Genomic DNA, 12,649 nt, shown 5'->3' with positions numbered 1-12,649 from the left:
TCTGTTTGGGAAGTGCATGTAGGTTCGATGCAATTAATTCAATGTCTAGTGCAGTCTTTGCTGAGACAGGATTGTGAATTAATACTAGATTAATAATCAAGCAACAGCTCATTTTAAATTCATTACATCCCCCAAAAATGTAAGTCCATTGACTAAGCCACAAAACTACGACGAGATATTTTATAACCCCAACAAAAGCTGAACTACGTGATTACCAATGACCCATAGATACTCCCAACAAGTTATTCCCCTTGTAAACTCAGATCCAGTATTAGTATTTGTTGAGGTAGTCAAATTTTCTTGGTTCTTTAAATATTAATAGTGGATTGATGTGCTTGTTATACTAATTGCATTACTAATTAATTAGGCGAAGTACTGAATCTTTTACTGAAAACGAGTTATAATCAACCTCAGTTAAAAACTTTTAAAAATGTTTTCTATATGAATATTTCTTTACTAATTGGTTTAAAATCTTCTTTCGTTACAGGTAAGTCTGCAATTCAGATCGCAAGCAACCGCTGCTGTTAAAAATTTATTTAAAAAGTTATTATGCCACTGACGTATGCGATGTGGTAAGTTGTGTCATTGTCTGGCCCACTTGTCTCTCTCTCTCTCTCTCTCAGTCACTTTGAGAACAATTACCAATGTTTACTGTCGCATCCTGGGCTGTGATTGGGTGCCTGCTGGCAATTTATGTGTGTGCATTGCAATATTTAATAACAAAAAATTTGCAACAATTCAATATCACTTTTATTTGCGTAGCTATAATACAGCTGCGTATACGCGCGGCATTGCTGTAATCACACAAACATATACTTTTCACTCAATTATACACAACAATAAATATTGAATATACTACAAACAAACATGACGCAAGCACAGTGGGCAAGCACTTTATTTAATAATAAACTGTGATTACCTCTGCCCAATAGCAGCCCCAACCCCATCCCCACCCCTACCCCTTCAACTTGTATAGAGCTACCCCAGTGCTCGCTTAATATGCATTAAAGTGCAATTCATATTTATTTGTGCAAATTTTTCGCATTCGTTACTCATATACAGCGGCGTGCAACGAATGTTGAGATACACTTTTAAAAATGAACTGAACATTTTCGTGGCTAGTAAAAGTTAAAACAATTCATGTTGAGCTAAAGCGTGCTTAAATAATAATTTCCACAATTTGTTCAAAAAATTCTTAACAATAAATATCAAGGAAATGTGTGTGTGTGTGTGTGTGTGTGTGTGTGTGTATGTGTGTGTGTTTGGATTACATAATAGCGTTGGGTACAGTGAAAAGAATGTTTCATGCGCTCCATGAGCTATGCTCACGCATAAACAATAAATAAGGCTTCATAATTTTTCTTCATTGAACTCGCCTGCACCACCCAGAGCTTCATCATTGCCACCCGCATTGTTGTCATTGGCAACCCGGCTCAGTCAGTACACGAACCCGAACCCGGCCCGGACCCGGACTCGGACCCAGACCCAGACCCATTCGGCCATGGGATCGTAGCTGTAGCTGTGCCGTGCTCAATCCGTGGCCGTGCCTGGCAGTGCAGCAGTTGCTGCTACTGCTGAATCCTGTGAACGTGCTTTTGTCGTAATCCTTTGAATTTCGTTGCAATAATTCCACTTGAATGTTTATTTGTGTATACAGCACACACAAACACACGCACTCGCAGAGCAACAGCAACATAGCGGCAGCCAGAGCGAGAGAGCAAGTGAGAGCAGAGCAGTGGGTCTTACAGTTTATAAGGTTATTGTTTGCGTCATGGGCGGCATTTTAAAACGCACTAGAAGCCTGCCAGCGTGTTACCTTTATAGGCAATACTTGCTCTTAGCCATGTTGTTTGCATTTCCCTTTAGCTGCTCAACACTAGCAAATAATCTTTGGCTGCAAATACGCCACTGTGCGAGCAGTGCTGACAGGTGCTGAGCTGAGCTGTGTAAAAATCTATAAATTTTTCAGAACTGCTTTACCATTTGATAAGCCATTGATGCTTTTTCCATTAGTCAGTCTGCAGCTGCAGCTCAAGAGGCTTATGGCTACTAGAATTATCAGTTTTATTTAACATCTCATTTTCTTTGATACTAAGCTTATTGCAAAATACCTCGGCGTATATGGGTTAATTGTTTCCGATGTATGTATTTACTTTACGTACTAACTTGTGAATATTATAAAAATATGTTGTGGTATAATACCCTGAAAGTGGGTATGAAATTGTCCAGTATAATATGAAGAACCAAAACATCTCATCTGGAAACAGTTGATTTATTTCTGAATGTTGGCCGAGAAGTACTTAGAATCATTTCCAATAACAGAAACTAAAGAGCGTAAGGGATCTGGTGTGGTGGTATTTTTTACTTTTCCTCTAGCACAACATAATCCAGATTCACCAGTGTATTTTAATGCCTTAAAATATTTAGAAATTATTTTCAGTCCCCAATTTCACCAATTAGTTGGAACAATAATTAATTGCATATCGTAGTGAACTGAAGCTCGATCAAATATCGTAGGATATATTTATTTATATAGAGAGAGGTTTTTTTAAGCACTTTAAATAAAAACGCAGTGAAAACTCATTTTAATTTAAATAAAATAAAACAGACTTTATTCTAAATGGAAGCAAAAGTGATTTCAAAATTAAATTTATAAATTAAATTGTCTTAGTTGTAGTTGAGTTAATTGCAGTGAGTTAAAACCATATCATGAAAAGATGATTTTCTAACAAAAGTATTCGCTATATGTGTTTCTTCTATTATTGCTATTCTGTTTTTCTGTATGACATTGAATTTCGCTCCGATCATTAAATAATTTTATGACTAGTAATGTTACCAACTTCAAAAGTTAGCTACTGGGATTTAGTCGGAGTTCGAACACGACGTGAGGTGGAGGTGTGGATTGGCCTTCCTTGAACTACCTGTTTCACTTCACCCTACTTGGGTACTTACTAGAGTAATTCTTTTCACTAGTTCCAGTAAGCGGTTTCGTGGTGAATATACATGGCTAACGGTTAATAAATAAAGTAGAGGGGGTTTCCTAGGTCAGCTATAAACTGAACTTGATTTAAGTTCTTCGAGCTTTGATGCGTAAGACCCGCTGAGCGGGCAAGCATGCAAGGCCTAATGAACTTAAATCAACGCTTAAACTCTCTTTATTGGCATACCAAAGCTGCTTTAAAAGTAGCTTACTTTAGGGCCTGCTAGTAGTAGCTCTTGTCAATCCAAGTCCAACTGCAAATTAACAGCACAATTGCTTTGGCCGAACAATGGGCCGAGCTGTGTGGCACTCTGCGCAACAAGGCCAATGAAAATAGACAAATATACAAATAGGGACAGCTTGGACAGTGTTGGGCAGCGCTGCAATTGAGCTTTGGCCAAATACCAAGTCAATGCTCAATTTTGAATTTATGCAGCGCTTGTTTTGTTATTACGTTGGTGGGCGTGGCTAGAGCTTATTTCCGGCAGCAGTTTGCCTGCTCCAATATCAGGGAAAAACCCGCATGCAAAGTCGTTATGGCATGAACTGCAACAAGCAACTGCTGCTGCTGCTGCTGGGTACTACGGCTGCTGGAATTGCAACCCAGAAGGGTATTTAGGGTGCACGGCCGTGTTGACGCCTGTCGTGCGGGGGGCCTGGTTGGCTGCTTGCAATCTCAGTTTGTGGTTAATATTATGCTGCATTTCTCATTTCGCGTGGTTTGCTGCTGCTGCTGCTGCTGTTGTTGGCTTATTATCGCTGGCAATGCCAGCGCAAACACCGCTGCCCAGACTAGCCCCAGCCTACCGCCTTTTGGGAGGGGGAGAGATGGACTACTGCATCCTGTATACTGCTGTTGGTTTATCTGTTTGTTGGTTTTTGGGTTGGCGTCGCTTGGCCTTCGTTGTTATTGCAATGTTTTTGACAAATAGTCAGGGAAATGCACACGGATGTCTGTTTATTGTGCCGTGCATGCGGTTTACGTTTATCTTCAACTTATGCAGACAGTTTGTGATGCGCCTCACTAGACCTCAGCACACCCACACACACTCTTTACGCTGTACAGGACATGCTGTGGTCTGAGACATTTTCGTAGCCTGCCATTGTGCCTGGCAGCAGACACATTTTGTTGTGGTCCAAACGTTGCTGCTGCTGCTGCTGCTGCTGCGGTAAGGCTACTCTGGCCTAACTGTTTTTGCATTTGGTGTATCCATTGTGTCTGCTGTCAGGTTTGTTTGCAACTTCTGTTTGAACTCGTCACTGTATTTTCCATAATAATCTAATTAAGTCCAGTTTATATTTGCAGCAGCAAGTCAAATATAAAGTGCAACTGCAGCAGCATGTTTACTCACTAGGACTCCAAATCAAAACAGTCCAGAAACTGTCAATATACATTTAATTACATCTGGATTTTATTGCTTATGTTAAAACCAAATTCCCTTGAAATAAGTTTGGAAAGCTTGAAGTGCCACAGAAATCACTTCCGCTTGAATTTCGTTTAAATCTCATTCCAATGTGATTTAATTTTAGCGAAATGAAACAGCTAAATGCTCCCATGAATTAAACTCTCGGAGCTCTGTGGCACAGCGGAAATGGTCTTAGCGGAATTCTATATGACTAGTAAATTTACAAATTAGATCAATAACTATCAATAACTGGCCAATGCCAATTGATGTTGCACAGAATAGTGCCTAAGGTCCATTGAAGCAAGTTTTTTTTTTTTTCTGTACAGCTTACGGTTCATGATTAGAAGCTACAATCAAGAGAGGGCATCAATAAGTATTGAATATCAATACTGATCGAGAACGTGCAGAGACGGATTGTGCCGAGAAAATAAGAAAATAATTTTTAAATATTCTGGGCCAAAATTGTTTTTCCTCTTTATTTGCTTTGGAGGAGTAAGAAAATTAATATTCAAAAATAAACTCGGTTTGCTCACATACCACATTTGGTGTCTATATATTTTCTGAATTCTTGATGCTCATGCATACCTTTGTGCGAAGCAATCCCATTTTGATATGATTGTTTTCGTTGTTATGATTTAAGTTATAATAATATATGAAATATGAAATTTTACTCTAAAGCGAAGTGCATGATTAATCTCCTCAACAAAGATTATATAACGAAACAAAGCAGCTCAAATCATACTCTGTGAGCGTATGGCAATTGCAATATGTGTACGCTTGCAAACAATTGATTTTAGTCTTTTGATGGCATCCAATGCACGGACAGAGTTAGAGGCAGAGTTAGAGACAAAAGGCAAACAACATAGATATGAAATGGTTCATCAACATGCCGAAATTTTAAATGCCAATTGTAATTTAAGCCGTTCGTTTGGGAAATGCATTGTCTTTTGCATTGTATAGCTGGCTGGCCTGGCAACACAGAAGCAGCAGCTTAATTAGCTAGGTCCCATGCCGACATTAATTACAGGTAGACAATGCAAGGACAGTTGATAAAGCTTATAAAGCAAGCAAGTGTGTCTTTTGCAAAGTGAAGCCATAGATGCGTTTATTAATAAGCTGGCTTTGAAAGCGCCTTAAACTAATCGATGCATTATGTATGGAAAAACTTTGTGTCCATCAGATACTATATTGAATTAGGAAATTTATGCAAACTATTATTGGGCTTAGTGCCATAAACAAAAGACTAAAACTTTTGCAGAGCGCGTTTTGTAAAGTATTCACAAGCCTTGCGGCGGACACACAAAACTATGCTAAAGTCAACTTACAAATTGTGTATATGTGTGTGTGTGTGTGTGCTAAATGCTTAACTCAATTATGTCTGGCTAAGTGTCTTGACGCAAAAAGCTTAAAAGTCGCAGCAGTATACACACTCTCCCCACGTCTTTTAGGCTTTCAACACTGTAACAAGCAGCAGCAGCTGCGCCTAATTGCAGTCAATACACACATACAGGCACACAAATTCATTTATACATGCAATAATTTGGTTTATTATTGGTAGCGGCGTATCGTACTCATTCGTGCAAACGCACAGTGCTCTCGCTACATTTGCCATAACTTTTAATTCAATTAAAGTGCACAGGCCCACTGCCATGGCAAACAAGGAACGTCGGTTCGGATGACAACCTGTGCAGCGCCGAAAAACTTAATAACCAATTCGCTTTGTGGACCAAATACACTGTGCTGCTTTTAAATGTGTTTTTGCTTATAAATATTTGAACAAACGCAACAAAGTCAGCAAATTAGCTCAAAGTACTTTTATCGTACGTACGCTAACCAAATTATCGATGTCAGCAAATAGATTGTGTACTGAATATCTTAAAGCCGATTGACATTTCTCAGTTTTATTGCAGCTCGAGTTACAATCTTGCAGTTTGCTTTGTTGTGCATTAAATTTGTTGCACGGTTTTCAATAAACTGTTTGGTGGCATCTATGATTTTGAGCTTGTTAGCCAGCTTGTGGCTGCCATATGGCAAGCTACATGTGACGCTTTATAAAAATGCAAACTTATGCTTTTCACAACATTGACCACAATGCCCGCCCATGTCGTGCCTGTGTGCTGTTAAAGCGGAAGCACAAACACACACACACTTATAATCCAATTAAAGGTAGCACTGTAGTTGGCTTTTAGCGTGTGGTGACCAGCTTGCCGGCTCAACAGCCCAGCAATCTGTGTGTGTGTGTGTATTCCCCCGCAGCCACGGCCATCAGCTGGTCACCTTAAAAGCTTTTACCAATCGACAACTCGCCTTGATTTTCAGCATCAGTGCAAACGGCGTGGTCTAGTGGGGTGCAGTGTGGAGCTCTGGGCTGCTGTCGCTGTTCGCGTTTTACGTATACTTAATTTGATTTTTCACACAGCCACCCATACACATACACTACTACTAGCAGTGGTCATGCTCTGATTTTCATAGCGTGCTCGCACTTGGGCAAAAAGCAGCAGCACCAACGACAGCAGCAACAAAAAATCTAATTTCTGTGCAATTTAACGAGACATTTACGTTTTTTCATTTGATTATCTCACAGTCAGTTTGGTAACGGGCGCACAATCTGCCGGCACGCCCCCGCCAATGTACCCTCAATACTTGCACGCCACACAAAAAAAAAAAAGCAGCCTTGATTGTAAAGATTTGCAGCGCTTAAAAAGTAAAAATTCTCAAATGCCAGCGACTTACCTTGTCATTGTATCAGTTGCAGTTGAGCTGCTTGGCGCTATGTCTGCTTTTGGAGTCAACTGAGTTTGGAAGAAGATCAGAAAACCAAAATCGTCATTGTATCAGTTGCAGTTGAGCTGCTTGGCGCTATGTCTGACTTTGGAGTCAACTGAGCTTGGACCGAAGCCTCAAACTGTCTCACAAGAAATTTTCAGTTTGGCACCAAAGTAACTTAGTTTTAGTATTATTTAATATTAAAAGAGTCCAATCGTTGAGCGTAGCTAAATTATATAAGAGTATTTACGATTCGTTAGGTTTGATTTGGCAGCAATTTGCAGCCAAATCACTGTGGATTGCCTGAACACTTGCATTTTGTAGCATACTTTTCTGGGCTTTACGTAAAAATTTTCGTGTAATTTGTTTTATGTGATTGTCCATTTTGGATTCACATTAGCCCCGCCGCAACCACAGCAACACACACACCCACACACACACGCCTTCTGTGTCTCTCCCTGCGCTGCAAAGTATGCAACAAATAGCATATGTAGTAGTGGGGTACGCACACCTTTTGTGTACGTGATGTCATTATGGCCAAAAGGTAAATTTCAGCTGTCGTACGCTAAACGACTCTCCGTACGCGCTGTTAGCTTACGCCACTTGACTCTCGCCTCTCTTTCTCTCACACTCCGTCTCGCTCCTGATCACGCTGCAGTATCTCTATCAGCGCTGTTGTATCTCTTTGTGGCTGAGTTTGGCCAGCGAATTCGCATACACACATGCACCTACAGAATAGAACGTTTAATGTATTTGACATTTTGAAAGTCAAACCGAACTGCAACAACTGAGCATATGCAGTACTCTTGCTACCAGACCTCACTTACAGCTGCCGCGCAGATTGCTGCATCCTCAATTTTACCGTTTAACATGCGCCCAAAGCCGCGCTGCACATTTGTCATGCGAGATGACCCGATTCGTGTGGTGTGCTGCCCCACTCACTCGACCCACTGGACTGTTTAGCGCTGGAAATTTTTCTGCCTGTGGTCAGCGCTAATGTTGTTATTGTTGTTACCGTTACCGTTTCTGTTGCAAATTTGTAATTTAAATAAGGCGTAATTACAGACTGGCCAGTGGAAGTGATTAGAATGCCAACACGAGCCGTTGAGCTTGCTTTTGAAATTACCAATGAGTAGACACACATGCTGTGTGTATTTGTGGTAAAGGTTTTTCGGGATAAGCGATGTCACTTTTATTGATATGTGAGCCTGTGTACGCGGGTCATTTCCGAAAATCACTGCTAGCTGCTATTGGAGCCAAGCCTTCAGCAACATTTTTAGTCAGGCAGAGAGGTTAATTAAAGTAACTTGCATCAAATGAATATGTATTCATAATTGCCCACAATTAGTGACTCACTAATTTCTAATCCAAGCACTTGCTCTAGACAACAATATTTCTTGTTGTGCTGGTTTATTTTCAGCGTTAATTGGTTTTCATGGCTTTTGTTTGTGGCTCGTTAGTGTGACTAGAAAATGCCACCCCCAAACATTTAGTCTTAATTAGTGTTGGACATACGACACAAAATTCGAAATGCAAAGGACAATTAATAAGGCGCACCAAAATTTGACATTCATTGGACAGCGCCGACGAACTTTATTTTCCTAACGCTCTATACACTGCTCTACTACTTTTCTGTTCTTTTTTTTATATGCTGTCATTTATTTGCTTTTATTTATGCATTATTTTTATGGTCGACAGTCTTCATGTTGCTGTTGTTGTTGTTCTTGGTGTTTTTTTTATGGGCTCAAAGTCATTACGCGGTTGCTATTGTTGGTTCTCTGACTAAACAAATATTATGGCCATTAACTAAATTGGTCTAAAAAAAACTGTGTGTGGCTTGACTACTATTATTTGTATACACTAGCATAGGGTCTAATACTTTAGACAATGAGTGTGTCACACTATGTTTTAGAAGCGTATTTAAATGCTTGTTTACTATTGCTTTGCTTTTATACTTTTCTCAACTCTGTATTTGTCGGCCACAATAAATGTTAGCTTTTAATAGCGCCCATAAACTGGTTGCTCTGAAAGCTACTTAAATTTGCTGCATAGTGCTTCTCCTTTGTGCTAGCTGCAGTTAATTACGCTCAGCTGGTGGTCAAAGCAATTAATCAACAATTTTGTCAACTCTCGGCTAAGTATCGAGCAAGAGTAAGCAAGTATTTGAACTTTTTTCCTTCAAATTGTTGCAATTATGCAAATTGTAAACTTTTTATTTCTAATTTATATTTTTATGCTATGGAGAACCCTTTTCTCTTCTGGGCCAACCTGGGCTTTGTTGTCTCATTAGACGCATAATTACGCCGCTCAGTGTTGACATCGCCTTGGGATCTGCTGCGCTTAAGACAAAATTAAAAATAAATTACGTTGAAATCCGCAAGACAAATCGAAGGCTGTGCCTTACAAAAGCAAAAAAGAAACTCTGTCAAAATTAGCGAAATTAATGCGCAAACGAAGCAAAACTGTCAAGCACAAAAGAAACGGGCGTATGTGTCAAATACTCGCGCAACAAACGTGAGGCAAGGGCAATGATTTCCTTTACTCATTATGTGCGGCGACAACCCTATATATCACTCAACCCCTGCAGATTGAAATCCAATTAATGTTGCTGATGGCAAGAAATACATACAAAAAAAATATCAAGTGCAAGCCGAAACCTAAAAAATATGCAAAGCTTTGAACTGATTTTGTGAGCTCTCCGCTACTTCCTGTGCCTGCCAGCCAGTCAGCCAGCCTTTGATGAGCAAACGACTTGGAAAAAAGGGCTAGATGGGCGTGGCGAAGGGCAAACAGTGAAATCCTTTTTAAAATGCCAAACGCGTTGCGGCGTTAATATGTCAAATTAGAGCGAGCACAAGAGAGCTGGGAGAGAAACCGGAAACTGTCAACACAATAGCAGTGACCGCCGTATCGAAAATGAAGTTTGACGAAACTTTCGCGCTGACCTGAAATCCAATTGAAGGGCCTTGCTGGCGCTTAATTACGAAAGACTGCGTGGCGAATTACACGACAAAGCGAAAATACAGGTAGTTAGCGAATAAGTTAGAGACAAAGCTGACAAGTTAACTTGGCTTACAACTTAAAGCTGCAATTAAATTGTCCAGCAGTTATTTTGAGTAGAGCTGTTGCTATATCTATAGATATGGACATTCCATAAATGTATACCAATTATGTAGTTACCTATTTGTATTTACAGAGCCCGCATAAAAACTACTTTATTAATGTGGCCCACGTGTACTAACTAATTACCATCAACCCCCTCTATTTATAATGGGCAAGGGCTCCCTTGCCATGCTTATTTAGCATATTTATTTAGTCAGCGCTCATAATACAAATTTATGTAGGTTTTTGTGTTCTATACAAACAAACATTTTGTGCGCTGAAATAAAATTAAACACCGTACTGATCATTAAAACATTCAGATAATAATTGTTACAAAAGTGTACTACTTGGAGTCATAAAAACCAAAAACTCCAAAAAATATTCCATTATGATAAAAAGCAACATGAATTTAGCATGTTTACGCAACAAAGGATGACCCTTATTTAATGCTCACATGCAATTGCAGCAGTCCATGGTGCGCTCTTCACATCCCCATACGATGGAAAATTAAAGACTTAAATTGGTTCTCTTTACATATCAGCGTAAGCTGCGATCATCACAGAATTTAATGATTGTAACTCTTTAAACTTTTTAAAAAAAGAATTGTAAAATATAAATACCGAATATTTGATTTTGATTTTTTAAATATATTTAACACAAAACTTATGTTAGTTTTCAATTATTTATTTTCGAAACTTTTAATTTCAAAATTTATAGAATTGTTTTTTGAATGAGAACTCATTTATTTGGAGGACAAATGATACACAAATTTCACACTTTTAAATAACTTCTTGGGGTTTCATATTTAGCTCATCACTATATTTTGCATATTTGCTCACCAGCTTTCATCGCGACTCTTCTGGGGATAATATTTGTATGCCTTCTATAATGTGTATACCAATTGGAAATTATCAAAATATTCTTACCCAATAATGCACATGTCCTACATGCATTCATATTTCAAACCCATAATTCATATATTCGAATAGTATTTTTGGCTGGCATAAACTTAAAACCATTGCATTATTTCATCGCATACTTTGCAAGCTAGCGATATGCATAAATGCTTAAAATTGACCATTGACTGTTGGCTTTCGGCTGGCCATGCATATATTCTCCCGTATATCTCTTGCAATTTGGCTTGTTAAAGGGTGTGGGATGGAGTGGCGGTCTCTCCACTGGGCCATGTTCGTATGCATGTCTCTCTGTGTGTGTTCCCAATTAGATTTTATTGTTTTGGTGCGATTGCAGTTGCCATTGTTTGTGTTGTTGTTTTGGACTTTCTAATTGTTGTTGTTGTAATTAGTGGAGCGCAAACAAATGTCGCCTAATGATTCGTTGACTGCCGTCGAGCGGCACAACAAGGACGCCATTTTGTTCTGAACAAACATACACACATAAATCCATACATATAAATGCTTGTTGATGTTGTTGTTTTTGTTGGTTTATTGGGTGTAATTACATATGTCGCGCTCGCATATTTACATGGCAATTGGCTGCAGACATTGTAAATATGATTTACAGTTTTGGGTTTTAAGCCACTTTTTTGACCTTAAATCGTTTTTTGGCCAACCTTGACAAAACTCATTAACATATTGGTCGGAAAAATAACCGCCGGTCAAAGCAAACATCAACACACACATACACACACACACACTCACATAGGTATATGAAAGTTCAATAATAATTAGTTTGCGATTTAATTTTAATTACATTGAGTTTTCTCTGGATACGGCTCTGCTGCTCTGCTGGCATCTTGTGTGTTGATGTACAGCTGCGTGTTCGCCTCCGGCGGAAACTGCCTGCCAAGACTGTAATTAATATGGGTCCCAAGAACCAAGACAACAAACTTGACATACACATGTGCAGTCTATGTGTGTGTAAGTCTATGTGCTCGTGTGCCTTGGATTGATGGCCAAAGCTGTTTATTTATTTAGTGCACGAAAAAGGGTTTTGGTTTCGTTTCATTAAATTTCGCCAGAGCCATGTATCATATGTGTAAAGTTCGCTGTGGGCAGTGCCGAGCTTCGAGAGACTTGGAGAAAGTAATAGATTAGTCAAGCAAAAGTCTATGACAGCAAATACACATGATGGAGATTGAATTACTGTTGAATAAACATAAGTATTCGACTAAATACCACAATCCGTTTTAATTGATTTGTAGATCTTGTACAATGGTACAATCGTGCTAAATTGTGCAAAACCTATTCTTAAAAACTTGATATTAGAGCGTAATATTATTTGTCAGGAATCAGTCTGCACACAACGTTTTATAATTATGACACATGTACCTCGCTCTCCCTCCGAGCATTCAACACAATATATGTATTTTGAATAGATTTATAGTCAAGTTAATAAACATTAAATTTAAAAAATCTAATAAAATGTTCTTACA

This window comes from Drosophila busckii, chromosome 3L, assembly GCF_011750605.1.
Source record: "Drosophila busckii strain San Diego stock center, stock number 13000-0081.31 chromosome 3L, ASM1175060v1, whole genome shotgun sequence".
Classification (NCBI taxonomy): Eukaryota; Metazoa; Arthropoda; class Insecta; order Diptera; family Drosophilidae; genus Drosophila; species Drosophila busckii.
This window is presented reverse-complemented; position numbering follows the sequence as displayed.